The sequence below is a fragment of the Podarcis liolepis genome (genome assembly GCF_965112155.1).
Source record: "Podarcis liolepis genome assembly, chromosome: 7".
In the NCBI taxonomy this organism is placed as follows: domain Eukaryota; kingdom Metazoa; phylum Chordata; class Lepidosauria; order Squamata; family Lacertidae; genus Podarcis; species Podarcis liolepis.
The window spans coordinates 94,807,417-94,832,638 of record NC_139561.1 but is presented as its reverse complement, the minus strand read 5'-3'; the positions used below and the strand labels follow the sequence as shown (position 1 = coordinate 94,832,638).

The following is a 25,222-nucleotide window of genomic DNA, read 5'->3' as shown; positions in this document are numbered from 1 at the left end:
TGCGCTAGAGGCGGAGACTCAGACGGGTCTTCGTCGTTCTGACCTAGAAGAAGTAGGGCTGCACGTTGCAGTTTGGAAATGGAACCTGTAATCCAATAAAGACTCTTTGAAACTGAACGCTGGCTGACTTGGTCCTATGTGAGCTGGGACTGGGCGGCAGCCCTGACAATAGTAATAGCTTCCAGTACCACCAAAGCCATGGGACGTGGGTGGCGCTGTGGGTTAAATCACAGAGCCTAGGACTTGCCGATCAGAAGGTCAGCAGTTCAAATCCCTGCGACAGGGTGATCTCCTGTTGCTCGGTCCCTGCTCCTGCCAACCTAGCAGTTCAAAAGCACGTCAAAGTGCAAGTAGATAAATAGGTACCGCTCTGGCGGGAAGGTAAAGGGTGTTTTCATGCACTGCTCTGGTTCGCCAGAAGCAGCTCAGTCATGCCGGCCATATGACCCGGAAGCTGTCTGCGGACAAACGCCGGCTCCCTCGGCCAATAAAGTGAGATGAGCGCCGCAACCCCAGAGTCGGCCATGACTGGACCTAACGGTCAGGGGTCCCTTCACCTTTACCACCAAAGTCACCAAAATCTTTACTGAGAGACACACTGGAGGTGGCAATCTTGGAAATGGCCAGGAAGCTCAGTGTGGAGAACAGCATGACGATGGCCATCCCTTATTGAAGGACCTGGTTCTTCGACTGAACCCCATTTGACTTCTCAAGCTGAACTGAAAGCTCAGTAGGAGCTTCGAGCCTCCGGATGACAAGTCCAGAATCTCCTGCAGAGTAGCACAGTTCCCTGCCCCCGGGAAGGTGACCTTGAATATTGCAGCCATGTGAGAAAACTAAAGGAAGCGCTTGGACAACAACACAACCTGGACGGCTGGCATTGGTTCGTCAGTTCTGCCAAAGTTGCTTGGAAAGCCCCATTGCTCCACACTGGCAACGAGCACCCTTCTGTTCCACTAGCTTAGAATCATAGAATGGTAGACCTGGAAGGGACCCCAGGGGTCATCTAGTCCAACCCCCTGCCATGCAGGAATCACAACTCAAGAATCCCTGGCAGGTGGCCCTCCAACCTCTACTTAGAAACACCCAATGAAGGAGAGTCCACCCCCTTTCCAGGGAGCCTGTTCCACTGTTGAGCAGCTCTTACCTTCAGAAAGGTCTTCCCAGTATTTAGTCGGAATCGCCTTCCTTGTTCCTCGAATCCATTGGTTTGGGTCGTACCCTCCAGAGCAGGAGAAAACCAGCTGGTTCCATCTTCCATGGGGCAGCCCTTCAGATATTGGAAGAGGGCTCTCATGTCTTCTCTCAGAGTTCTCTTCGCCAGGCTAAAAGGTAAAGGTAAAGGGACCCCTGACCCTTAGGTCCAGTCACGGACAACTCGGGGGTTACTGCGCTCATCTCGCTTTATTGGCTGAGGGAGCCGGCATACAGCTTCCAGGTCATGTGGCCAGCATGACTAAGCCGCTTCTGGCGAACCAGAGCAGCACACGGAAATGCCATTTACCTTCCCGCCGGAGCGGTACCTATTTATCTACTTGCACTTTGAGGTGCTTTTGAACTGCTAGGTTGGCAGGAGCAGGGACCGAGCAACGGGAGCTCACCCCGTCGTGGGGATTCAAACCACTGACCTTCTGATCGGCAAGCCAAAGAGGCTCAGTGGTTTAACCCACAGCGCCACCTGCATCCCACTTCTCCAGGCTAAACATGCCTAATTCCCCCAGCTGTTTCTCACAAGGCTTGGTTTCCAGACTCCTGACCCTCTCAGCCACCCTCTTCTGCCCAATCTCCTCCTTAAACTGAGGTGCTTACGCCATCCCTATGTAGGAATTGCACGGCAACCTGCCAATTCTTCTAGAATTCATTCAGCTCAACTTGGCTTGGCACGTCTGCAGTGATCTGAAAGTAGCTGTGCTCCTTGGTCTGCAACTGGGATACACAAAATGCAGGAAACGCTGCTGCTCTTTTATTTGTGAGCAGAACAGGGGAGTGCTAGCCGGACCCGGCAGGCTTGCAAATCTCTGCTGGATGTTACCGAGGGATGCTCCAGAACCAAAACAGCAGAGGGTTGGACTAGATTGCCCTTGGGGGTCCCTTCCAACACTACAATACTGCGGTTCTATGATTATGTGAGTGACAGGTTTGTTTATTGTTCACATGGAAGAGGGAACGAACTTCTTTTCTCCTGCTCTGGAGGGCAGGACTCGAACCCATGGCTTCAAGTTGCAAGAAAGGAGATTCCCACTAAACAGGAGGAAGAACTTTCTGACAGTCAGAGCTGTGGAACCGTCTCCCTCAGGAGGGGTGGGCTCTTCTTCCTTGGAGGCTTTTAAGCAGAGATTGGGTGATCTGTCCTGGATGCTTCAGCTGTGATTCCTGCCTTGCAGGGGGTGGACTAGATGACCCCCGGGTGCCTTCCAACTCTATAACTCTATTATTATTAATATTATTAGTTTTATAAAATGAAGAACGCTCATTATATTTTACAAACAACAACAGCAAAACTAATATGCAAGCCTAGAAACTCAATAGTGAGGTGTCTATGTTGTACAGGGAAGTATAGGGACGCGGGTGGCGCTGTGGTCTAAACCACCGAGGCTCTTGGGCTTGCCAGTCAGAAGATCGGTGGTTTGAATCTGCACAACAGAGTGAGCTCCCGTTGCTCAGTCCCAGCTCCTGCCAACCTAGCAGTTCGAAAGCACATTAGTGCAAGTAGATAAATAGATACCGCTGTGGCGGGAAGGTAAACAGCGTTTCCATGTGCTCTGGCTTTCATCACAGTGTCCTGTTGCACCAGAAGTGGTTTAGTCCTGCTGGCCACATGACCTGGAAAGCTGTCTGTGGACAAACGCCGGCTCCCTCAGCCTGAAAGCGAGATGAGCGCCGCAACCCCAGAGTCGCCTTTCACTGGACTTCACCATCCGGGGGTCCTTGACCTTATTTTCCCCTATTCCCATCTAGATGTTTAAAGCGCTCTCCTCCTCAGGAAGTCTGATTGTCTCTCTTCTTTCCTTCACCGGAGTCCTGCAGTTTGCTAGTTGAGACGCAAAACGTTCAAGTCCTGCCACATTGTGTAAAAACATTCCCTGGGTTCTTTTCCTTTTAGGATGTGGAGATTATGAGTTATTTTCTCAGCGACTGCTGTGTTGCGTACATTTTTATGCCACAATTCAAGGGATGGATTTTGCAGATTCCCCCCATTTTTGTGGTGGAGATAATCTGGACGGCCGGCTTCCGGAGAGGCAGGCCGGGCTTTGGCTGGGGGGGCCAGTCCACCCTTTGGAAGAGGCCTCTCTCCGCAGGTCCCCCCCCCCATTTCCCTCCTCCGCCTGACAGGCGGCAGCTGCCTCTGCATCCCAATGAGGGCGGAGCAGTCTGCCTTGTTGTGGGGGAGAACCTTGCCTGGCACGTCTCGCAAAGCCCTCCTGCCAATCAGGCCTTGGCGTGCATGGATGGATCTGATATTAAAGCTTCATCTAATGAGTTTCCACGCTGGCAGCTCGCAGGGAGGTGTTTGCCGAGAGCACGGACGGCTCTTCCTTCCCCCGCCGCGCCTGCCAAGCCGTGCAAACAAGGAACCGGGCTTGTTTGTCTGCGAGATGCCAGGGGCCTGGGAGGCGCTGCCAAGGCCAGGCTGACCTCCCTTCCACTTTTCTTTTCTTTCTTTTTTATTAGGTAATTCAACAAAACATATTGTCAGGGGTTCAGGAGCAGAGGCGAGGGCAAGGGAGGAAACAGAGAGCGAGGGGGAGGAGTCCGAAGAAAGGATGAGTGATGACGACGACCCGAGATCTCCGAGCCTTTCCAGTGAATCGGAAGATTCACAGAAAGGAGCGCCAGTGGCCAGAGCAAGGGGGGAGCCTAGGGGGACACCCCAGGAAGAAGGGACCAGAGGGGGTTCAGAAAGCAGCAGTTGGAAATCGGGGCCAGCGTCCCCAACAGAGCGCAGTGGAGAGGAAGGGCCCCAGGTATCAAGTTCCGGCGGCTCGCCGCAGGGGGGAGGGTATGAGTCAGGAGTGGCCACACCTTCATTGGGGAGTGAAGAAACGGTCAAGCGGAAAGTGGAAGGTTGGGCGCGCGCGCCAAGTTCAAATGCACAGGAAGGCGGCGCAGTAAGCAGCCCGGAAAGGGAGCCAGGTCCTAAAGCCCGGCGCAAGGAGACAGGAGGGTCCGGGGGGTCAGCGTCGGAAGAGTCCCGGAAGGAAGAGACCCCGGGGGGCAGAGGGACCCAGAGAAGAACGGTCAGGCGGAAAAGGTGGAGTAAGGCTAGGGTATTAAGTTGGTGTACAGGAGGCGGGGACTCAGACGGAGCTTCGCCGGTCTAGCTTCTAAGACGTAGGGCTGCACTCTGCAGCTTGGAAATGGAAACTGTAACTCAATAAAGACTTTTATAAAGTGAACGCTGGCTAGCGTGATCCTCTGTGAGCTAGGATCTGGAAGCAGCCCTGACACATATTATCTTAAAACATATCATCCTTAATTCCCCCCCATTTCCCCCCTCCCTCCCATAAAACAACCCCCCTCCCTGCCCCCCCGCCTTCCCCCAGTTCCAATCTCTGGTTTCTCTATAGATGCTCTTCTCTGCATGTTACAGAATTGTATAAGTCCTTAATTTATCTAACTGATAATTATCAATAAAAAGTTTGTGAGTGTTTATTCAAAGCCTGCCAAGGAGTCCAATTCACTTGGTTGCATCTTCAGGTATTTTGTAAAGGGTTCCCATTCATCTCTGGAGTCACAGTTATCCTTGTCCCGTAGTTTATGTGTCAATTTTGCCAGTTCTGCAAAGTCCATCAATTTCTCTTGCCATAATTCTTTAGTCGGGATTTCCTCGTTCTTCCATCCTTGTGCTATTAAGACTCTCGCCGCTGTTGTCACAGACATGAAGATATATTTTCAACTTCTTTGGCAGATATTTTCCTACAATCCCTAACAGAAATGCTTCAGGTTTTTTAACAAATGTTAGATGGAATGTTTTCTTCAATTCATTGTATATCATTTCCCAAAATTTCTTAATTCCATTACAATCCCACCACATGTGGTAAAGTGTCCCCTCCTCCCTTTCCGCTTTTCAGGCCCAGCCGGCCCTGGTGGGCTCTGGGAGACACTTGCTTTGGGGCTGCCCCCTTCCAGACCCACTTCTCACATTGCAGCTGAATGCCCACCCTCTGTGCAGGCGGCACACCTTTCTGAAGGAGAGGGATCTTGCCCCAGATTCTTCAGTGCCCCCCAGGACTGGATCTTGTCATGCCCCTACATGGGGCTACCACAGCAGGCAGCAATGGCCACTAAGCTGTTGTTGTTGTTTAGTCGTTTAGTCGTGTCCGACTCTTCGTGACCCCCTGGACCAGAGCACGCCAGGCACTCCTGTCTTCCACTGCCTCCCGCAGTTTGGTCAAACTCATGCTGGTAGCTTCGAGAACACTGTCCCACCATCTCGTCCTCTGTCTCCCCTTCTCCTTGTGCCCTCCATCTTTCCCAGCCTCAGGGTCTTTTCCAGGGAGTCTTCTCTTCTCCTGAGGTGGCCAAAGTCTTGGAGCCTCAGCTTCAGGATCTGTCCTTCCAGTGAGCACTCAGGGCTGATTTCCTTCAGAATGGAGAGGTTGGATCTTCTTGCAGTCCATGGGACTCTCAAGAGTCTCCTCCAGCACCAGAATTCAAAAGCATCCCTTCTTCGGCGATCAGCCTTCTTGATCGTCCAGCTCTCACTTCCATGCGTCACTACTGGGAAAACCATAGCTTTTACCATACGGACCTTTCTTGGCAAGGTGATGTCTCTGCTTTTTAAGATGCTGTCTAGGTTTGTCATTGCCTTTCTCCCAAGAAAGCCACCAAGCCAGATGGCTTCAAAAGAGAATTAGACACATTCATAGAGGAAATTAAGGCCACTGCTGGCTACTCACCTCGATGGCCAGAGGCTGCCTCTGTGGTCAGAGGCAGAGATGTTTCTGAATCCCAGTTGCTGGAAGCCAGAGGAGGGGAGAGCTGCTCCTGTGTTCAAATCCTGCTTGCACACTTCCCATTGTTACGGAAATTACCGGGGGGGGGCACATCTTTAAAGTTAAATATTACAAATATTATGCCTGAATATATCCTTCCAACTTGACAGCTCAGGGAAGTCACCTAGCTTAAAAAATAATATAAAATCATATCCTTTCCCAGTTTCCTCCATTCCAAAGCTATTTTCCCCTTGAAAAAGGACTCCAGGAAGTTCCCAGAGGTGACAATTGCTGGGCTCCTTGTTAGCCAAAGGAAGCCAAGTCTCATCACCTGACTCGCCTCAGGCTCCAGACATGCAAAGGAACTTCTATTGTACTTTTGGGTGGTGGGTACTTAAGACATCTTTGTCTATGCTCATCTTATACTTGTGTGTTGCCCTGACCCATCTGTCTATGCTAATCATGTGTAACCCTCCCCTTCTGTGACATGTCAGTGATGTAGCAATGATGCTATATGAACTGTATTCTGGGATATGGTGGGGAAGTTTTAAAAGTCCTTGTCACCCCATCCTCTGGGTTCAGTCTCCTTTTGAACCTGTTGGGCAATAAACTCGGGTCTTCAGCAATTTGCTCTGGTTGGGGGCTGGACTCCTTCCTTTATTCCGCAGGGACCCACGGGCTCTGCCTGACCAGCTGGGGGACTGAGCAGCCTCGCACCTGGATTTTTCCGTAACACCATTGAGGCGTCCTGTTGGCCACTGTGAAGACAGGATTCTGGACTTGGTGGGCCCCTTTGGGCCTGATCCAGCAGCCAGGCTCTGCTTATTTTCTTGTGCCTAGTGCTGGGAGAAGTTATGGTGGTGCCTGGGTTGCCATATGTCCTCTTTTCCCAGGACACGTCCTCTTTTCCATGGGTATGTAAAATGAGAATCATCACAGTGATTGCTAGTTAAAAGTTGGCAGATGTGTTCTCTTTTTCGTTCTTCGAAATATGGCAACCCTCGGTCGTGGGGCAGAGCCACTTCCCAGCCTCTTGCAGCAGGGTTTTGCAGGAGCTGCGCTGTGCCCTGAACATCTTCTGGCCTGAAGCTGAAGAGGCAGCTGACACCTTTTGAGGCCGCATCCTGCGCTGGATCGAATGGGGGACCCTGCTGCCTTTCCTCCAGCCCTGCAAGGCTCCATCCAGCACTCAAAGGGTGCTTCAATCCGCCCCTGCACCTGTTTTGGTGTCAACCTGGAATAATAATGAGCGTTTTTGGATTCTTGGCTCCATAGGCACACCCATCAAAGCGGGGGCCCTTCGTTTTCCTCTTATCGCTCAGCAGCACTGCAGGAGCAGCGCCAGGAATGACTCCCCTTCTTCCATCACCTTCTCAGCTCCTCAGCCAGAATTTCCCCTTCTCCTCCCCACCCCACGAAAACCCCTGGCTTGCAGGATTGTGGTTCCTTTGCTCTGTCATCCTCCCTGATCCCAGCCCGTCCTCCTGGCCACCTGGGGGCCTTTTGTGCCTCTGAATAACAACAACAACAACAACAACAACAACAATTTATTATTTATACCCTGTCCATCTGGCTAGGTTTCCCCAGCCACTCAATTTTATTTTTATTTATACCCCACCCTTCCCAGTTCAAAAACCGGGCTCAGGGCAGATAATTTAAAACACTTAATTATAAAAGCAGCATACAATACAGTATAAAAATATGAATAACAATAAAAATAAAAAAATCAGTTAGATAATCCCCAGGGCTAGCTGGCTGAATTGGTGCTACTTGGGCCAGTGAGGAGGCTGGGGAGAATTAGCTGTGGGGTCTCAGAGCGGGCGATCTTCATAAAAGGGGAGGGGAAGGGAAGGGAAGGGAAGGGACACCCCCTCCATTCCCCCCTCCCTCCAGACCTCTGGGGCATCAGCAAAGATGATTGATTGATTGATTGATTGATTGATTGACGGACGGACGGACTGAGATTACTTAGACGCTGTTTTCTGAGCAGGAGATCCACCCTCAGCTGATTCCAGCAAACATTCAAAACATCGAAACACAGAGCCTTGGAAATTCAAAGAGACAAAACACGGAGCATGTCGGTAAACTCAAATGACAGCAAAGGCAAACATGGAATAAATTCTATATTACAAAGCACAGCAAGAGAGAAACCATCTAGGCTTAAGTAGATGAATGCAAAGCAGAGTTAAGTGACAATCTGGCGCTGGCCTTGTCCTGGAGGAGCCTGGCTTAACTGCAGTTCAGAGGGGAAGGGGCAGCTGGCAGGCAGCTGGCTGCCATGGCTTTACTCCAGAGGAGGCTGACTGCAGCAAAGGCAAATGTCGGGCAAGGCAGTGAAGGCCAGTCTCTTCGCCATCTCTTCAGATGACGCTCTGAAAAAGAGATGTCTGGAGAAACCGTCCTCTGGCGAACTCGGAAAGTGCAGCGGGAGACTCTCGGCTTGTTTGGTTTTATTCCGTGAAATTTAGACACGGCTCGATTGTAAAACACAACAGCTGCGCAGCAGTCCGCAAGGAGAAGGAAACAATGAAGTGATCGGTAAACACAGCTCTTTAAAACACTCAGAAATAAAGTCAGCAATGAAATGAAAAGAGATTAAAACGTACACTGGCACCGTCCGTGTCTGGGTAGGCAAAAATGTTCTTAGCAGGTGTGGAAAAGAGTACAGGGAAGGCCTGGTGTCAAGTGGCAGGGAGTTCCAGAGGGCAGGTGCCACCACTCCGAAGGCGGAGCAGGTGTTCTGAGGCGCCTGTGACAGGGCCAGTTCTGGAATCAGGAGGCGACTCTGAAGAAAACATGGTAGAAAGGTAGAATCATAGAACTGCAGAGCCTGAAGGGACACCAAGGGTCATCTAGTCTCACCCCCCAGCAAAGCAGGAACCACAGCTAAAGCATCCATGACAGAGGACCCTCCAAGGAAGGAGAGGCCACCGCCTTCCATCCCACAGTCGAACAGCTCTGACTGTCAGAAGGTTCTTCCTGATGTTTAGTCGGAATCTCCTTTCTTGTAACTTGAAGCCATGGGTTCGAGTCCTGCCCCCATTCTGTCTTGGGAGACACTGCAGGAGTGCAGGAGAAAAACACCCTTCCTTCCTCCCCTCCCCTCCCCTCCCCTCCCCTTCCTCCTTCCTTCCTTCCTTCCTTCCTTCCTTCCTTCCTTCCTTCCTTCCTTCCTTCCTTCCTTCCTTCCTTCCTTCCTTCCTTCCTTCCTCCCTCCCTTCCCTTCCCTTCCCTTCCCTTCCCTTCCTTCCCTCCCTCCCTCCTTCTTCGCATGCTGCATTTCCACGGTTCAAACCATGTTGAGGCTGCCTTACAACATGAAAAGAAAGTGTATCTGCAACATAACTTAGGTTGTCATTCATAAAGAATAAATAAAGCTTTAAAGGATACAAAACCAAACTGAACAATTGCCACATAAATTACTGTACAAGAAAATGAAAAACAAAGCCACAGAAAGCCAAAAGCAGCAGCAGCAGCAGCAACAACGCCCCCCTCTCCAAACAGTACCGCCCCCAGCCCAAGAGTCTGTTCAGCAGCCTCAGGGGTTTTTTTGTAGTTGGAGTCAGTCCGGACCCTGCCCTCTCAGGCCAGGTGGGAAAAGACCTGCAAGGCAGGGGCCAGGACTCCCCTCCTCCTTTCCTTCTTCTGCACGTCACCTGTTCCCCCTTGGAGGAGATGGGAACTGGGCAAAGCCCATGTCCTGCCTCTGAGGGTCTGCCTCACCCCCCTCTGGGCATCACAGGGGGCAGGCAGGAGGTGGGGGCCTGGCTCGCCCGCCCCCCTGCTGGCACGTCTGAAAGGGGAGATGACTGCCCTTAGGGAGGATTTTGAATTCAACATGGAAATCGGCCCTGCTAAGCCCTGCTTGGGAACACCTGATGGAACCTCCAGGTCCAGAGGAAGCCTATCTGGACTCTTCTGGCTTTTAGGCGTGTTTTCCCACTCTCTGAACAGGATGCTGGGCCAGATCCAGCAGGCCAGTCTTAGGTTATGAAGGCTTCTGAACCCCAGTTGCTGGAAGCCAAAGGAGGGGAGAATGATGCTCTTGTGTTCTAATAATAATAATAATAATAATAATAATAATAATAATAATAATAATAATTTATTTATACCCCGCCCATCTGGCTGGGTTTCCCCAGCTACTCTGGGTGGCTTCCAACACAATATTAAAATACAGTAATGCATCAAAAGCTTCCCTAAACAGGACTGCCTTCAGATGTTGTCTAAAAGTCTGGTAGTTGTTATTCTCTTTGACATCTGATGAGAGGGCGTTCCACAGGGCAGGCGCCACCACCGAGAAGGCCCTCTGCCTGGTTCCCTGTAACTTGGCTTCTTGCAGTGAGGGAACTGCCAGAAGGCCCTCAGTGCTGGACCTCAGTGTCCGGGCAGAACGATGGGGGTGGAGACGCTCCTTCAGGTCTACTGGACCGAGGCCATTAAGGGCTTTCAAGGTCAGCACCAATACTTTGAATTGTGCTCGGAAACATACTGGGAGCCAATGTAGGTCTTTCAAGACTGGTGTTATATGGTCTTGACGGCTGCTCCCAGTCACCAGTCCAGCTGCTGCATTCTGGATTAGTTGTAGTTTCCGGGTCACCTTCAAAGGGAGCCCCATGTAGAGCGCATTGCAGTAGTCCAAGTGGGAGATAACTAGAGCATGCACCACTCTGGCGAGACAGTCTGCGGGCAGGGAGGGTCTCATCCTGCGTACCAGATGGAGCTGGGAGACAGCTGCCCTGGACACAGAATTGACCTGCGCCTCCATCAACAGCTAGAGTCCAGAATGACTCCCAGGCTGCGCACCTGGTCCTTCAGGGGCACAGTTGCCTCATTCATGACACCGGGGAGTCCTCCACACCCACCTGACCCCTGTCCCCCCAAAACAGTCCTTCTGTCTTGTCAGGATTCAACCTCACTCCTTAGCCGCCATCCTGCTTGTGGGTTTCTCTTCTGCTTGGTTCACCATGAGAAGAATGGACTAGACGGGCCCCCTTCGGTTCTGCTCCTGTTCTTCCCTCCTTTGGAGTATTGCATTCTCGTCTCCGCTTGCCCAGAGGAGGAGGAGGAGGAGGAGCTGGGAGGGTGTGGGGAGGTGGAGAAGAATCTCCGAAGCCCCTTCTCCATGTTTCCCGCTCCCCCCCCCTCCTATCTCCGGGAGGCAGGCTGTGTCTTCCGCGATGCCGCTCTGAGCAGATGGCGCTGGATAAAAGGCTCGCTTTCTGCACGATTTGCAAATCTGGGCGCATTTGCCGGCGGGGTTAGGCGACTCTCGGAGCCTCCCTGAAGGTCCTTGTCAAGCGGCGCATTTGCTCGCCGGAGGCTTATTTTAAATTCAATTGAGGTTCTGCCGGGAAGTGGAGTTAAATGGGCATTTAAGGATTATCTTTATTTATTGACTTAGAAGTTGTACCAGCTCCTGAACCCCCCCTCCCTGCTGCTGGGGGGGGGGCTCTGGGTGCGCCTTCCCTGCCCGCTCCTGGTGGCTCGTCGAAGGTCACCCGAGGGGCCCGGTGGGCGATGGTGGGAGGGTGGCAACTGGCGGTGCCCTCCGGCTAAAAGGCGGCAGTTTGTGGGTGTTGTTCTCCAGATGCGTCTCAGAGGGAGGAGACCCCAAGCGCAACCTGACTTCTCACTTGGATTTTGTGGGAGTAAAAATAAGCCTGGGACATTTCCCAGCTGCTCAGGGGGTATTTTGCTTTCTTTCTTTTTTAGATTTGTAACCAGTTTTATTACACAAAATGTAAAGTTTAGCAATATCTGCTTCTCACTGGTTTGCTCTGGCCTGCTTCTAAGGATGTCAGAATCGCCTGGGTCAATGATGGATGGCAAGTGTACACACTCTCTAGTACTTCCCACAAGCTGCGCCCAATTCAAGAGTGTAGTGGTGCACACCAGTTTTGGCCAACATACCATAGTATTCAGTTTCTGATTTCCTTAGAACTGGGCAGTTGTTGGCTAGGACGACCAACTTGGCTTTGCCCTGTCGGATCATTTTCAGAGTCTGCTTGTATCCCAATACATATTTACCACTTTTCATAACCAGCTGAAGTCTAGAGTTTATGGACTCGAAGGGACTTTTTCGTCTTCTTGGCGGCCACCATCCTGTCGGCTCTGCCGTTACCAGAGAGGCACATCCAGGTATTTTACTTTCTGAACGTAGGTAGTAAGTAACATGCTGGATCTTGCCCATGGCCCATCTAGGCTAGCATCCTCTTCCCCCGGGGGCCACTCAGGGGCCTCAAAGGGGAAGCCGCAAGCGCAAGAGAAAGACCACCCTCCTGAGGTTTCCAGCAAAAGACATTCAGAAACATTTCTGCCCCTGAACTAGCTAGCAGCCTGCAATGGGCTTCTGCCCCTCCACAAATTTGTCTCTGCCTCTTTTGAAGCCACCCTGTGGGAATGTTGTGGACAGTAAAGGTAAAGGGACCCCTGACCCTTAGGTCCAGTCGTGGCCGGCTCTGGGGTTGCGGCGCTCATCTCGCTTTACTGGCCATGGGAGCTGGCGTTTGGGGGCTCTTTTGTACATGGCTTCCATCGTATTCCACCTTGTGGCAGGTGGGAGTCCTGTCGAGACAGTTTTCAGTCAAGACCAAGCCGACTGGCTGCTGTTTTGCTCTGGTCTTCCTGGCTGGTGTCCTTGTTTTTGGTCCAAGGGAGCCCTCAGAGTTCTCCGTTACCTCCCTCCTGCCCAGGACAGAAGGGGGGGGCAAGGAGATGTGGGGGTCAGAAAGGTTCAGGGCTAGCTGTGGCTTTCCTGTTCCTGCTTACATACCTTTTTCTTTTCTTTTTGGAGGCGTGAGAGTTAGAATCATAGAAATACAGAATTGGGAGGACCCTGAGGGCATCTAGTCCAGCCCCCTGCAATGCAGGGATCTCAGCTCCCACGACAGAGTCCACAGGGTTAGTCAGAAGGGAAAGAACAAGGAGCCAGACCAGAACGATGCCTCTTGGTTGATCTAGCACGTAGCAATGGAGGCTTCCTGGGATATTCTGAATTATTGGAAACTCTTCCAATACCAAACAAGGGTGATTAGCATCAGGAAAATAATAATCTCATCTGCTGGGGAGGAAAAAGAGATCTAATTTAGCATGTTTATTTTGCTGCCATTTCCTAAGTAGGGTCAAAACTTTGAAACAGCAAAGCTTGCCTGATATGTATGTGGGATTGGGATCCCTTCATCGTTACCAATCAACTTGCAGAACAAAAATTATTCTTCCCACCTTCTGCATCAGGGCCAGAGTGGCTCTTCCGCCTTATCATGGGGGTGGGCTGAGAAGGGGGTTGGTTGTGGAAGGTGGAGGGGGGCGTCTCCTTTATGGCCAAATTCCTATGCCCCACAAATAACCCAGAGATGCATTTTAAATAAAAAAGACACATTCTACTGATGTAAAAACATGCTGATTACCGGACTGTCCAGGGGCCGGATTGAGAAGGCGATTGGGCTGCATCCGGCCCATGGGCCTTAGGCTGCCTACCTCTGCCCTAGAGCAATTCCTGGAGGCTCCTGGACCCATAGAGAGAGAGGGAAGAGGAAGCATCCAGGGAAGATGGCCATAATCCAACCTCCAAGGAAGGAGGGAGACTGTTCTGCAGTTAAGCAGCTCCTGCTGTCAGAAAGTTCTTCCTGATGTCTATTTGGAAGCTCCTTTCTTTGAAGCCATGGGTTCTGTTAATGGAGAAATCTGAGGGCTCCCTTGGACAAAAAACAAGGACCCCAGCCAGGAATGCCGGAGCAAAACAGCAGCCAGTAGGCTTGGTCTTGATTGAAGACTGTCGGGACAGGACTCCCACCTGCCACAAGGTGGAATGAGATGGAAGCCCCGAACAAAAGAGCCCCCAAACTTTTATTAGCTACTAATCCCTCTTGCTACACCCCTAAGACTACATCATTGATACATCACAAAAAGGAGGGGTTCAGGGAGGAGTTGTGGTGGTAACCTGAGTGTCTTGTCACCTGGCCGGTTCCTCTTTTCCCCCTCCCCATGAGTACTTTCCAGAGGACAAAGGGGGGTTCACTGTTTCCTGCCCCCAGAGGGAAGGGCTGGTCACTGTCCTTTGTTTCAGTCCCTCTGAATCCACTTCCATATGCAGGTCCTTTGTGAGTGTGATGGTCTTCTGTCCAGGACCATCAAGCTTGGCATGCCAACTGGGTAGGGCTCACTGCGGACATGTTGGCTGCCTTGTGTCAAGTCTCCCCCCTTTGATAGTCCTTCCCTCATGGTGTAAAATAAAGGTGGAACGGTACAGATCTGATGTATGGCTGATTTGTGTGTGTGTGTGTGTCATGTTTGTACAAACTGAATGATTGAGGGGGTTTCCTGCAACTGTTGGGACCCCCCCCCCCAGGGCAAGAAGCCTCACTGCAGATGAGTTGGGCTACCCCACTTTCCCTTTTCCCCACCCCAAGGAGCAGGAGGAGGAGGGAGAAGCCAGCTGTCCAGGAGGAGAAGGAGGAGAGTCAGGATCCAGCCCATGTCTCAAGCAGGGCCCTCCTCACCCTGCCACCCCCACCCCACCCCTGACCAAAGCTCCAGTAAATTGTGGAGATTCAACTTCCATGAGAGAGAGAGCAGGAAGACCTCCTATACATATATATCTCTATATCTATATATACACATGCACAAACTCTTTATTGATCTAATAATGCCTGCCAGAAAGGTTTAGCTTTGGCTTGGCTGTTCTGCTGCTGCTTTTGCAGACTCTCCTCTGCTCTCTTTCAAGGTCCCGAGAAATAAGCTTTAAAAAGTTCCGGGATGCTTTTGCAACCTCCCAGGCTCCCGTTTCACTTCCTCCTTCTGTGTCATAGAATCCAGAGTTGGAAGGGGGGCCCTAGGGGTCATCCAGTCCAACCCCCTGTGAGGGAGGGGGCCCTGATCTCCTTGTCCCAGGAAGTGCCAGCCTCCATTGGCCAGGTGTGCCAGAGAGAGAAGCTGCAGGTGGCCGGGTGGTGGACGGTGTTGAAGAAGAAGAGTTTGGATTTGATATCCCGCTTTATCAGTACCCTAAGGAGTCTCAAAGCGGCTAACATTCTCCTTTCCCTTCCTCCCCCACAACAAACAGTGGGGCAGAGGGACCTCAGAGAAGTGTGACTGGCCCAAGGTCACCCAGCAGCTGCATGTGGAGGAGCGGAGACGCGAACCCGGTTCACCAGATTGCAAGACTACCGCTCTTAACCACTACACCACACTACACAAAAGCATGCTGGGACCATTTTCCCCTCTTGCCTCCCCTAGGACTTTGGGGTGACCGCCTCAAAGTGATATTGTGGGGTTGGAAAAGGGCCACCAGAATTATCAAGGGGGGGAAGATAAAGAAAGTTTGCAGCATTCGGGGTTTTATAGAATCATAGAATCATAGAGTTGGAAGAGACTACAAGGGCCATCGAGTCCAACCCCCTGCCAAGTTTGGAGAAAAGGCGAGGAAGAGGCAACGTGATCGGAGTTTGTGAAATGATGTCTGGCCTGGAGGAAGCGGAGTGAGAAAAGTTTTCCGCCCTCTCTCATAACACTGAAACTATGAAACAGACAATGAAACTGAATGTCAGAAGGTTGAAGGCGGTTAAAAGTCCTTCTTCACGCAGCGAAGAGTTAAACTGGGAAACTCCCTCCACCAGGAGGCAATGATGGCCACCAACTTGGGTGTGTGGGATGTAACATAAGCAGTCAAGTGCAAGATTTCCTGTTTGCCCAGAGTGGACACGCCGGGGGTTGTTACTCCAGCAAGGAGGACTTCCTGTCACACCTGTTTGGCGCATCTTCCCCCTGCGTTTGACCAGGTAGGTGGGTGTGAACCTGGGAGACCCCATAAAAGGGCCCGTCATGCAGCCATCTCCCCTTCTTCTTCGCTTTACACCATCTTGATGCTTTGCTGTCTGCTGGCTCTCAGCCAGCAGCACATGGGCTCAGTCCCCATACGGGACAAACTCTCCCTTCTGTAACTCCAAGCGAAAGCCTGCCTTTGAGGAACCTACTGTGTACTGAATGTAAGTAAACTTCTTGCTATTCTTAATAGAAGACTGTTGTCTCTTTATTATTTTAAAGAGGGATTAAAGGGGAAATTACCAGGAATATTCCAATCTGGACAAGCCAGGCTGGATTGCTTTACTAAAGAGATTCAAACGAAACTACCAACCAGCTCCCTGCTATATACAGGGGAATGATGCCCTGTTGCTGACTCACAAGTGTGAGTGAGGAAGGATAATATTTAATCAATATGTCCTCTCCTACTATCCACAACATTCCCACAGATGTGGGTGGCACTGTGGTCTAAACCACAGAGCCTAGGACTTGCCGATCAGAAGGTCGGCAGTTCAAATCCCCGCGACGGGGTGAGCTCCCTTTGCTCGGTTCCAGCTCCTGCCAACCTAGCAATTCAAAAGCATGTCAAAGTGCAAGTAGATAAATAGGTACCGCTCTGGCGGGAAGGTAAACGGCGTTTCCATGCGCTGCTCTGGTTCGCCAGAAGCGGCTTAGTCATGCTGGCCACATGACCCGGAAGCTGTACGCCGGCTCCCTCGGCCAATAAAGCGAGATGAGCGCTACAACCCCAGAGTCGGCCACGGCTGGACCGAACAGTCAGGGGTCCCTTTACCTTTATGACTTCCCTTGATCTGGACACTAGACTTCTGTGGATGCAGCCTAGAATAGCATTAGCGTTTTTTGCTGCTGCCTCACACTGTTGACTCGTCCACCAAGACCCCAAGATCCTTTTAAAATCTACTGCCAGTAAGCCAGGTGTTCCCCATCCTATATTGGTGCAGGTGGTCCTTGACCCTGAAGCCCAGGTGTCTTCTTGGCAGCTGTTCCATTTGCTCACAGGTGATGGTGTCCTCTTGTTGCTGGTCAGAGGTCCAAGCGCTCTTCGTGCTCCGCAGAGTTAAACTGTGGAACTCCCTCCCACAGGGCGGCTTTAAAAGCAGATGAGGTGAATTCTTGGGTAGCAACTGGGTTATGGCTGCAGCTGCTCAGCTCCTGCCCCCCCCGGCATCCTTCTTTGGGGTGGGGGTCCTGAGAAGGGGTGCGTTGCAGCTGCCAACCCCACAAGCATGTGAAGAAAGCCAACCCTCTCGCCTTGGCCAAAGGGGACTCTGCAGGGAGGACTGGCCAGGGTGTTCCCAGGGGGGTCTTCTTCCTGGGCATCTCTCTCTCTCCCCCCCCCCGCCAACAACATCCCACTTAGCACTGACATTTCCAGCTGCTGGAATCTGGCCTTGACCAGAGAAAATGAATTTCATGGGATGAGGAATATGCTGAAAGGCTCCTCCAACCTTGTTGGTGCTTTGGTCCCCGTTGCCATGGCGATCTGAGTCACATCCCACTCTTGCTGTGCTCTTCACCTAGGATGGGTGGGGGGTGGGGGGGTGGAGTGCCTTGTGATTGTCTCTCCCTCTCTCCCTTCAGTCATTTCTCCATCTTCTGTTCTCAAAAGGAGAAGAGGGAGGGAGTGGCTGCAAGTGATACCGTCTCCCCACCTCTTGGAATAAATAAAACGCCCCCCCCCAATATGGCAGAGGGGGGCATTTTAATGTTTTAAAGTTGTATTTCAATCTTGTTTTTAAAGTTGTATTTCAATCAATTTGTTTTTATATCGGTTGTTAGCTGCCCTGAGCCCGGTCTTGGCTGGGGAGGGCGGGGTATAAATAAAATTTATTATTATTATTTATGATGATGATGATGATGATTGGCATGGGCTGCAGCCTGGCCTTGGCACATCCTTGGCTCTGCCCTCCCCCCAAAACCAGGAAGACTGGAAGGTCTGGAGGGTTGGAAGGAGAGCTTTGCTTTAGTTGTGATCCCTGCACCCCAGGGGGTGGGACTAGATGACTCTTGGGGACCCCCCCCCCCGGTTCAACTCTACGATTCTGTGACTCTGGGCCACCCCTGCATTTGCTCTGGCTGCTGCATATTTCATGCCCAGGGCTTTCCTGCGGGGGGGGGGGGGAAGCGCTTGGTCAGTTTCATTAAACTTAATTGTTTTCTCATTATTCTACCAATTTGCCTGTGAGCGCAACAGGCTCTGGCTCTCCTTTGCCGCAGGTGGGGGGGGGGCACAAGCCCCTTTGGGGCGGGAGAGGAGGGGGGCCTGGGCAGATGAGAAACCACCTCAGAATGGGGGGGGGGGGAGCAGAGCCGTCAGGGACTGCCCCCTCCAAGCCAGACCCACCCATCCTGGGCAGCCGGGGGTCTTAAAGGACAGCCTCTTACTGGCTGGAGGGGGAATGTCTGGGGTTTCCAGCCTCAACCAATGGGAGGCCTTGGGCTCAGGAGTCCCAGGTGATGTTCCACCAACTTAGGTGTGTGATAAGAATTTTAAGGTCTTGGATATATAATAAATGTACCAAGCATGTACATAGATCAGCACAGGAAGGCCAACCTGGAACCATTTTGATTCCTAAACTGAGCAAATGTTTTCTCTGCAAGGTCAAACTGGAAAAGCCTCCCCATTGTCTTTTCCTTCACAAATCCTGTCTTAAGGGTTTGTCTGTGTATAAATAGGGTGAGCCTGTGAACTGACTCAGGAACTAAGTATTTATCATTTGATGTTGTTGTTGTTTAGTCGTTTAGTGGTGTCCGCCTCTTCGTGACCCCCTGGACCAGAGCACGCCAGGCACTCCTGTCTTCCACTGCCTCCTGCAGTTTGGTCAGACTCATGTCCGTAGCTTTGAGAAGACTGTCCCACCATCTCGTCCTCTGTCGTCCCCTTCTCCTTGTGCCCTCCATCTTTCCCAACATCAGGGTTTTTTCCAGGGAGTCTTCTCTTCTCATGAGGTGGCCAAAGTTTTGGAGCCTCCGTTTCAGGATCTGTCCTTCCAGTGAGCACTCAGGGCTGATTTCCTTCAGAAAATTTATCATTTACTAAGCATTTATCATTACAAAAGACTGGCCAGGCTCCCCAGGCAATCCAATCAAGTGACCATTAAACAGGTAACCTGGCAGACAGGAGGTAAACAAAGCACTCAGATTTCTGCTGTAGACCGCCCTTTCTGTTATGTAGGTATGATGTTTCTGGGATGGTGGTCTTGATCTACAGGGTGGCAATTTCAAAAGTCTATATAAGGGCTTGCACACCATTGTTCTGGGTTCCTCCTCCCTCCTGCGTGTGGGGAGTGAGGACCCTGTTGCAACAGATCAATAAAGATGAGGCTTACTAGCTGCTTTGCTTCTCAATATTCTCTGGCTGGCCTCTGTTATTTTCTCCTACCGATAGAGACCCTTCAAAAGGACTCTATATGGGCTCTTGGGTACCCCATAAGGGAAAAGGGCAGATGTTTGTTTACAACAGGTGGCTCTAGAAAGAGGATCAGACCTATTTACGGAGGAGGAGAGGACTATAGGGGGCTACTAGGGAGGACGGCTCTGCCCTGGCGCCATAGTCAGAGGCAGTAAGCGCTTTGGGGAGTCAGCTGCCGGAAGCTGCAAGAGGGGCGAGTTGCTCTGGTGCTCGGATCCTGCCTCCCAAAAGAGGCACCTGGTCAGCCTGTGAGAACAGGAGGCTGGACCCAGTGGGCCACTGGCTCAATCCAGCATCTGGGCTCTTCTGATGTCCTGATGGAACTTCCAGGTCCAGAGGCAGTCTATCTTGGTTCCTAGGGTCTTAAAGGCATCTGGCCACTTCCAGGACAGGAGGCTGGACTAGATAGTCTCCCTTTGGCTCCATCCAGCAGCCTCTGCATAAATATATATTGATTTTCCAAATTTCACCACAAAGTAAGACAAATTTAATACACCCCCCCCAATTGGTTTCCTGCCATGTGTTCTTGACGTGTCAAAAGTTTCCTCTTGTTGCTGCTTTATTTCTGCTTATGTTCATTGCAGGGGGTTGGACTAGATGTCCCTGGGCAGCCCCTTCCTACTCTACAATCATTGTTTTGACCAGTAGCTTCTGCCCTCGGGAGCAAAACCGCAGCAGAAATGGACTCCTGGCCTCTCCCTTCCTCCTCCTCCCCACGGCTGGTTTCTGGGAACACTTGCAAGATTCCTCTGGGTAGCTGCACTTTGGCTGAAAGGTCCAAGGCAGGAGGGGGGCTTGGCTTCCCCAGGCCCACTCCTCCAGGGGGGGCTCTGCTTCCCGACAAGAACGTGATCCCGCTATCTGCAGATCTATATTGGCTTCTCTGGGCTCAAAGGCTGAGGATGGAGCAGCTCCAGACAGGACAAGATCCAGCAGAGAGATGGGAAAGCTCAGTGGGTAGAGCGTGAGACTCTGAATCTCATGGGTTTGTGCTCTATGTTGGGGGGGGGGAGAGATTTCTGCATTTCAGGGGGTTGGACTAGATGGCCCTGGGCTCCGATTCCAGCACCAAAATTCTATGATTCTAAGACAAATGAGCTGCAGCCAGTGACGGATTTACGTATAAGCTAAACAAGCTCTAGCTTGGGGTCCAATCTCTTGGGGGCCCCCAAAAAAATTTAAAGGGAAAAAACCTGGATGTACATTTCCAAAATATAAGATAAAAAACAAATGAAATAAAACCTACCTACAGCAACTGTGTTTTGTGTTGTGTAGGCTCCTAGGATGCAAGTCTTGGACCCCGCCTGCTAGCCTGCTCCCTAAAATATCCCTGCTTTGCTCCTCTCTCTATATAGGGTGCCAACGTTCTGCATGGACTGCTTGCAGGGCAACATGGGCAAATGGCTTGAGATACCTATGAGGTCCATCAATTGTTGTTGTTTAGTCCTTTAGTCATGTCCGACTCTTCGTGACCCCCTGGACCAGACGGAAGAACAGCAAAAGACGCTTGAGCTCAGGGGTCAGCCTCTTTTCTTTTGGCCTTAGGCCCATCCCCGGCCGGCCGTCCATTGTCCTCCCTGGCCGAGGGCGGGTCAAAGGCCAGCTCAAGCAGGTGGGTGGCACCCGCCCAGGTGAGCCTCGCTTGGTGCCGCAAACCCCGCCCACCTGTGGGGAAGGGAGGGCGGATATTAGTCGTTTAGTCATGTCCGCCTCTTCGTGACCCCCTGGACCTGAGCATGCCAGGCCCTCCTGTCTTCCACTGCCTCCCACAGTTTGGTCAGACTCATGTTTGTGGCTTCGAGAACACTGTCCAACCATCTCATCCTCGGTCGTCCCCTTCTCCTTGCGCCCTCCATCTTTCCCAACATCAGGGTCTTTTCTCATGGGGTGGCCAAAGTATTGGAGCCTCAGCTTCAGGATCTGTCCTTCCAGTGAGCACTCAGGGCTGATTTCCTTCAGAATGGAGAGGTTGGATCTTCTTGCAGTCCATGGGACTCTCAAGAGTCTCCTCCAGCACCAGAATTCAAAAGCATCCAGTCTTTGGTGATCAGCCTTCTTTATGGTCCAGCTCTCACTTCCATACATCACTCCTGGGAAAACCAATTACCATCAATTACCATCTAGCATATATTCAACACAAAAAACAACAACAATTTGTTGTTGACAAAGGACAGCTGGACATATCAAGGGCCCCATTACCTTCAGGAGCTGAGGGCCTCATAAGACCTAAATCCTGCCCAGCTGATCCCAGAGGACCTTGTGGCAGGGAGTTCCATACTTCAACTCTGCACACTTTCTTCCATCTGTCCTGAGAACCTCCCCGCATTCAGCCTCCTTTTCGCCCCTGAGTTCTGCTGAGAGGGAGGGAAACTTTTCTCAAGGCCAGGCACCATCTAGTTCTAGGAAACTAATTTTATGCAGCCCAGCTTCCTGAGCCTCCTCTCTCAGCTGGATTCCAAAAACCAGCAGCTTGTTTCTCTCTCTCCCTCCTTGAGCTCCAGCCAGGGAGGGGGAAGGAAGACTCGCCCCCTCTGGGCTCACCCTTTGCAGAATAAGTCCCTTCCGCTGCATGGAGCCCCTTCAGAAGAGACTCTGGATATCGAGGTCTTCTTTGCCCCAAGATCACATTTGCAAAGGAGATGCTTCAGAGAGGGGGGGGGTATTGACTTAACAAAAGAAAATGCTCTCACCATTTTTCAGCAGGTCCTCCTTTTCTCCAGGGCCCCTGAATCAAGAACCACAGGGCTGTAAAGGATCCCTCAGAACCCTCCACAGTCAGGGATCCTTCCGAATAGGTGAGAGGATCCTGAGGGTTTCCCCTGATGGGCATCTGGTTGGCACTATTGAGAAGAGGAGCCCGGGTTTCATGGTCCCCCTCTGGCCTGTTGCAGCACCACCTTCTGATGCTCCTGTGGAGCCTCCAGGCCCAGAGACAGTCTACAGTGGTACCTTGGCTCTCAAACATAATGCATTCCGGAAGTCTATTCTAAAGCCAAAGCGTTCCAAAATCAAGGTGCGCTTTTCCAGGGGAAAGTAATGCAGAACGGATCAATCCATTCCAGACTTTTAAAAACAACCCCTGAAACAGCAATTCAACATGAATTTGACTATCTAATGAGACCATTGATCCATAAAATGAAAGCAACGAACAATGTACTACAGTCACACAATCAATCAATCAATCAGCAGCTGAACTGGGTTCCACACAGTCACAAAAACAAAACAAACAAAAAAAGAGCTGCGAAAACGCAAAATATTCAAAATAAATAGCAAAAACAGACAGACCTGAGCGTAACACTCAAAACAGAGCAAGTTTGGGGAAAAGTTCGCAAACCGGAAGACTTACTTCTGGGTTTGCAGTGTTTGGGTTCTAAGTTGTTTGAGAACCAAGGCGTTTGACAACCAAGGGACCACTGTACATGGATTCCTAGGTTGCCAGTGGCATTTTATGGTGCTGGAGGAGACTCTTGAGAGAAGAAGATCCAACCTCTCCATTCTGAAGGACATCAGGCCTGAGTGCTCACTGGAAGGACAGATCCTGAAGCTGAGGCTCCAAGACTTTGGCCAACTCATGAGAAGAGAAGACTCCCTGGAAAAGACCCTGATGTTGGGAAAGATGGAGGGCGCAAGGAGAAGGGGACGACAGAGGACGAGATGATGGGACAGTGTTCTCAAAGCTACCAGCATGAGTTTGACCAAATTGCGGGAGGCAGTGGAAGACAGGAGGGCCTGGCATGCTCTGGTCCAGGGGGTCACCAAGAGGCGGACACCACTAAATGACTAAACAACAACAACAGACTGGATGGTCCTCTCAGGTTCTTGTGGCAGGTGGAGAGGGAAAGGTGCTGCTGATGAGCTGGTCCTGAAAGATAGGCTTGGCGAGGGAGGGGGGCTGGAGGAAGAGGCTGGGGAGGGGCAAAGGAGGTGGGCGGGCAAAGAGGTCTACTGGGAGCCCCCAAAGCCATGGCCATCAGTCACAGCAAAAAAACCAGCCCTCCCCCTTCTCCAGCAACTCCTGCGGTGATGATTGCTGCTCAGCTCTGCCTTTATGAATGGGTCTGTGCTGGGCAGAGGAGGCCGGTGTGTGTTTAATCTCCATTTCCTCATTGATTTCTTCTCCTGATGGCTGGCCGGTTGCTGCCACTTTCCGTGATGGATCTGCCCACTTTAGCCAAATTGCCGCCGCCGCTGCCGCCAGACCGGGGGCTCCTTCCTCCTCTGGTGTGAAGGATGGGATCAATTCTCCAGGTGGAAGAGGAAGATTGCGCTCCGACTGAGCATCCCTCTGGCCTCCCTAGGGCAGCAGGGGGGGTGCTGGGCTCCATCCTGACCCTTGAGAGAGAACATATTGGGCCTCTATTGACCAGGCAGACTCATTCCGGTTGTGAGACCCTTGATCATCTCAGTCGCCCTCCTCTGCTCACCTTTCAGCTTGTCAACATCCTCCTTAAATGGTGGTGCCCAGAACTGGACAGAGTATTCCAGGTGTGGCAGCTTCAGGGCCAAGTAAGGATTTGAACCCGGCTCTCTCCCACTTCCTGGTCTTCATTTAATCCACACATGCAGGAATCTCAGCTAAAGCAGCCATGGCAGGTGGCCCTCCAATCTTTGCTAAGAAGCCTCCAAAGAAGGAGAGAGCACTGAGGGGAGGTTTGCTGTGCAAAGTCCTCCCAGGCCTGTCCCTGCTGGCTGCTGTGCAGGAGAACTGCCCTCAGGTCATGGGGGGCATCCCTAATCCTGAGCATCACAGAGATGATGGCCAACAGCCCAGTGCTTCAGTTTCTTAGACTGGAGATGGGGAACCTCTCTGGTCCTTCAGAGGTTGCTGGATCCCAGCTCCCATCTTCCTCCCTGGCCATTGCCCCCCCCCCCCCGCCTGGACCTGAAGGGAGCCTGAAGCCCCAAGACCTCTGGGCGGCCCCCAGCCCCCAGCCCAAGAGCCCCTCTCCTGTTTCCTTGCTGTGTCGCAGATGGCAAAGGGCTACTCCAGGTCCCTCTTTCCGCCCCAAATGAGCAGCCTTCAGCTCCTTCAGCTCCCTGCCCTCTGGGGGCATCTAAATTGGTGGGGGGGGTGCCTTTTCACGCTGCAGCTTCTGCTGCTGCTGCTTCCTCTGCCGATGGATTTTGTGTGTTTCAGCCTCCGCTGCTTCGCTTTGTTTGGATGTTGTCTTCTCACAGTTAAGCTGCTGTGGATATTTTTAAACGGAAAGGCTGGATGGAGGTCTTTTGAGGAAGTGCCGGCTTCTCAGCGCTGGCAGAGATGGAACGGAAGCAGCCCTGAATGCAACAACAGCAAAGGGGGGGGGGCGGACGGACAGTAAGGAGATCCCTGAAGCTGGATCTGGCCCGTCCAGTCCAGCATGCTGATCTCAGAGGCCTAAGCAGATCAGGGGGGAGGGAGGGGTGTGTGGTGGGGGTGGGGCGCCCCGGGTATCACCACGGGGGGGGGTGACAAAATGCTGGGCTGCACTCACCGTGGGGCCTGCATAGCGCCTGAGCCACGCATCTCTCCTGGGACAGACGTGGTGGCCTGGGCGTCGGCAAGCTCCGCACTGCCCAGACGGTGCCCCTACCGCCTCCCCCTCATCTGTAGGGCAGCTGAGTGGGAGGAGGCAGGCAGACTCCAGAGGCCCCACAGAGCGTCCTGCCCTGGCTCGCCCCACCCCCGTGGGGAGCTGGCCCCGCCTCTGGGCACAGGGCACACACACCGCCCCACACAGGCTCCCAATTGGCTTGCTCCGCCGCTGAACCAGATTCCCCCATTGGGAAGCCTGCAAACCCAAGAGCCAGGGGCGTAGCAACGGGGTGTGGCTCACACCGGGTGTCATCCTGAAGGGGGGGGGACATTCAGCACCCCACCCGTGCCAAGACCGGCTCCTGGGGAGGATCTCGCAGCCATTGTGATCGGCCCCTTGGGCGGATCGTGCCCACCCCCATGGGCAGATCACCCCTCCTCCGGGCGCACAGCATGTGTGCCGCTCTGGGTGCTGGAGCCCCTAGCGCCGCCACAGCCAAGAGCTGCAGTCTCCACACTTGGGGAGTCCCGTCAGCTGCT

The 25,222-nt window shown here is 52.2% G+C and overlaps 2 long non-coding RNA genes and 1 pseudogene across 3 annotated transcripts in view; all 3 read right to left on the bottom strand.

Annotated features, from left to right (window-relative positions):
- Nucleotides 1-1,785: 1,785 nt before the first annotated feature.
- The window catches only part of LOC310712948, a 246,776-nt gene continuing 223,339 nt past the window's right edge, over nucleotides 1,786-25,222 (bottom strand). Inside the window, exon 3 of the long non-coding RNA XR_014529030.1 lies at nucleotides 1,786-2,213. This is a non-coding gene — a long non-coding RNA (uncharacterized lncRNA). The remainder of the gene's footprint in view (nucleotides 2,214-25,222) is intronic.
- LOC310710488 lies at nucleotides 8,047-8,844 on the bottom strand. The gene is made up of 2 exons (XR_014528090.1): nucleotides 8,543-8,844; nucleotides 8,047-8,431 (listed from the first exon to the last, which is right to left on the bottom strand). It is a non-coding gene; the product is annotated as an uncharacterized lncRNA (long non-coding RNA).
- On the bottom strand, nucleotides 10,856-12,067 carry LOC310711124 (large ribosomal subunit protein eL30-like; annotated as a pseudogene). The gene is made up of 2 exons: nucleotides 11,570-12,067; nucleotides 10,856-11,010 (listed from the first exon to the last, which is right to left on the bottom strand). The product of its transcript is annotated as a large ribosomal subunit protein eL30-like (transcript).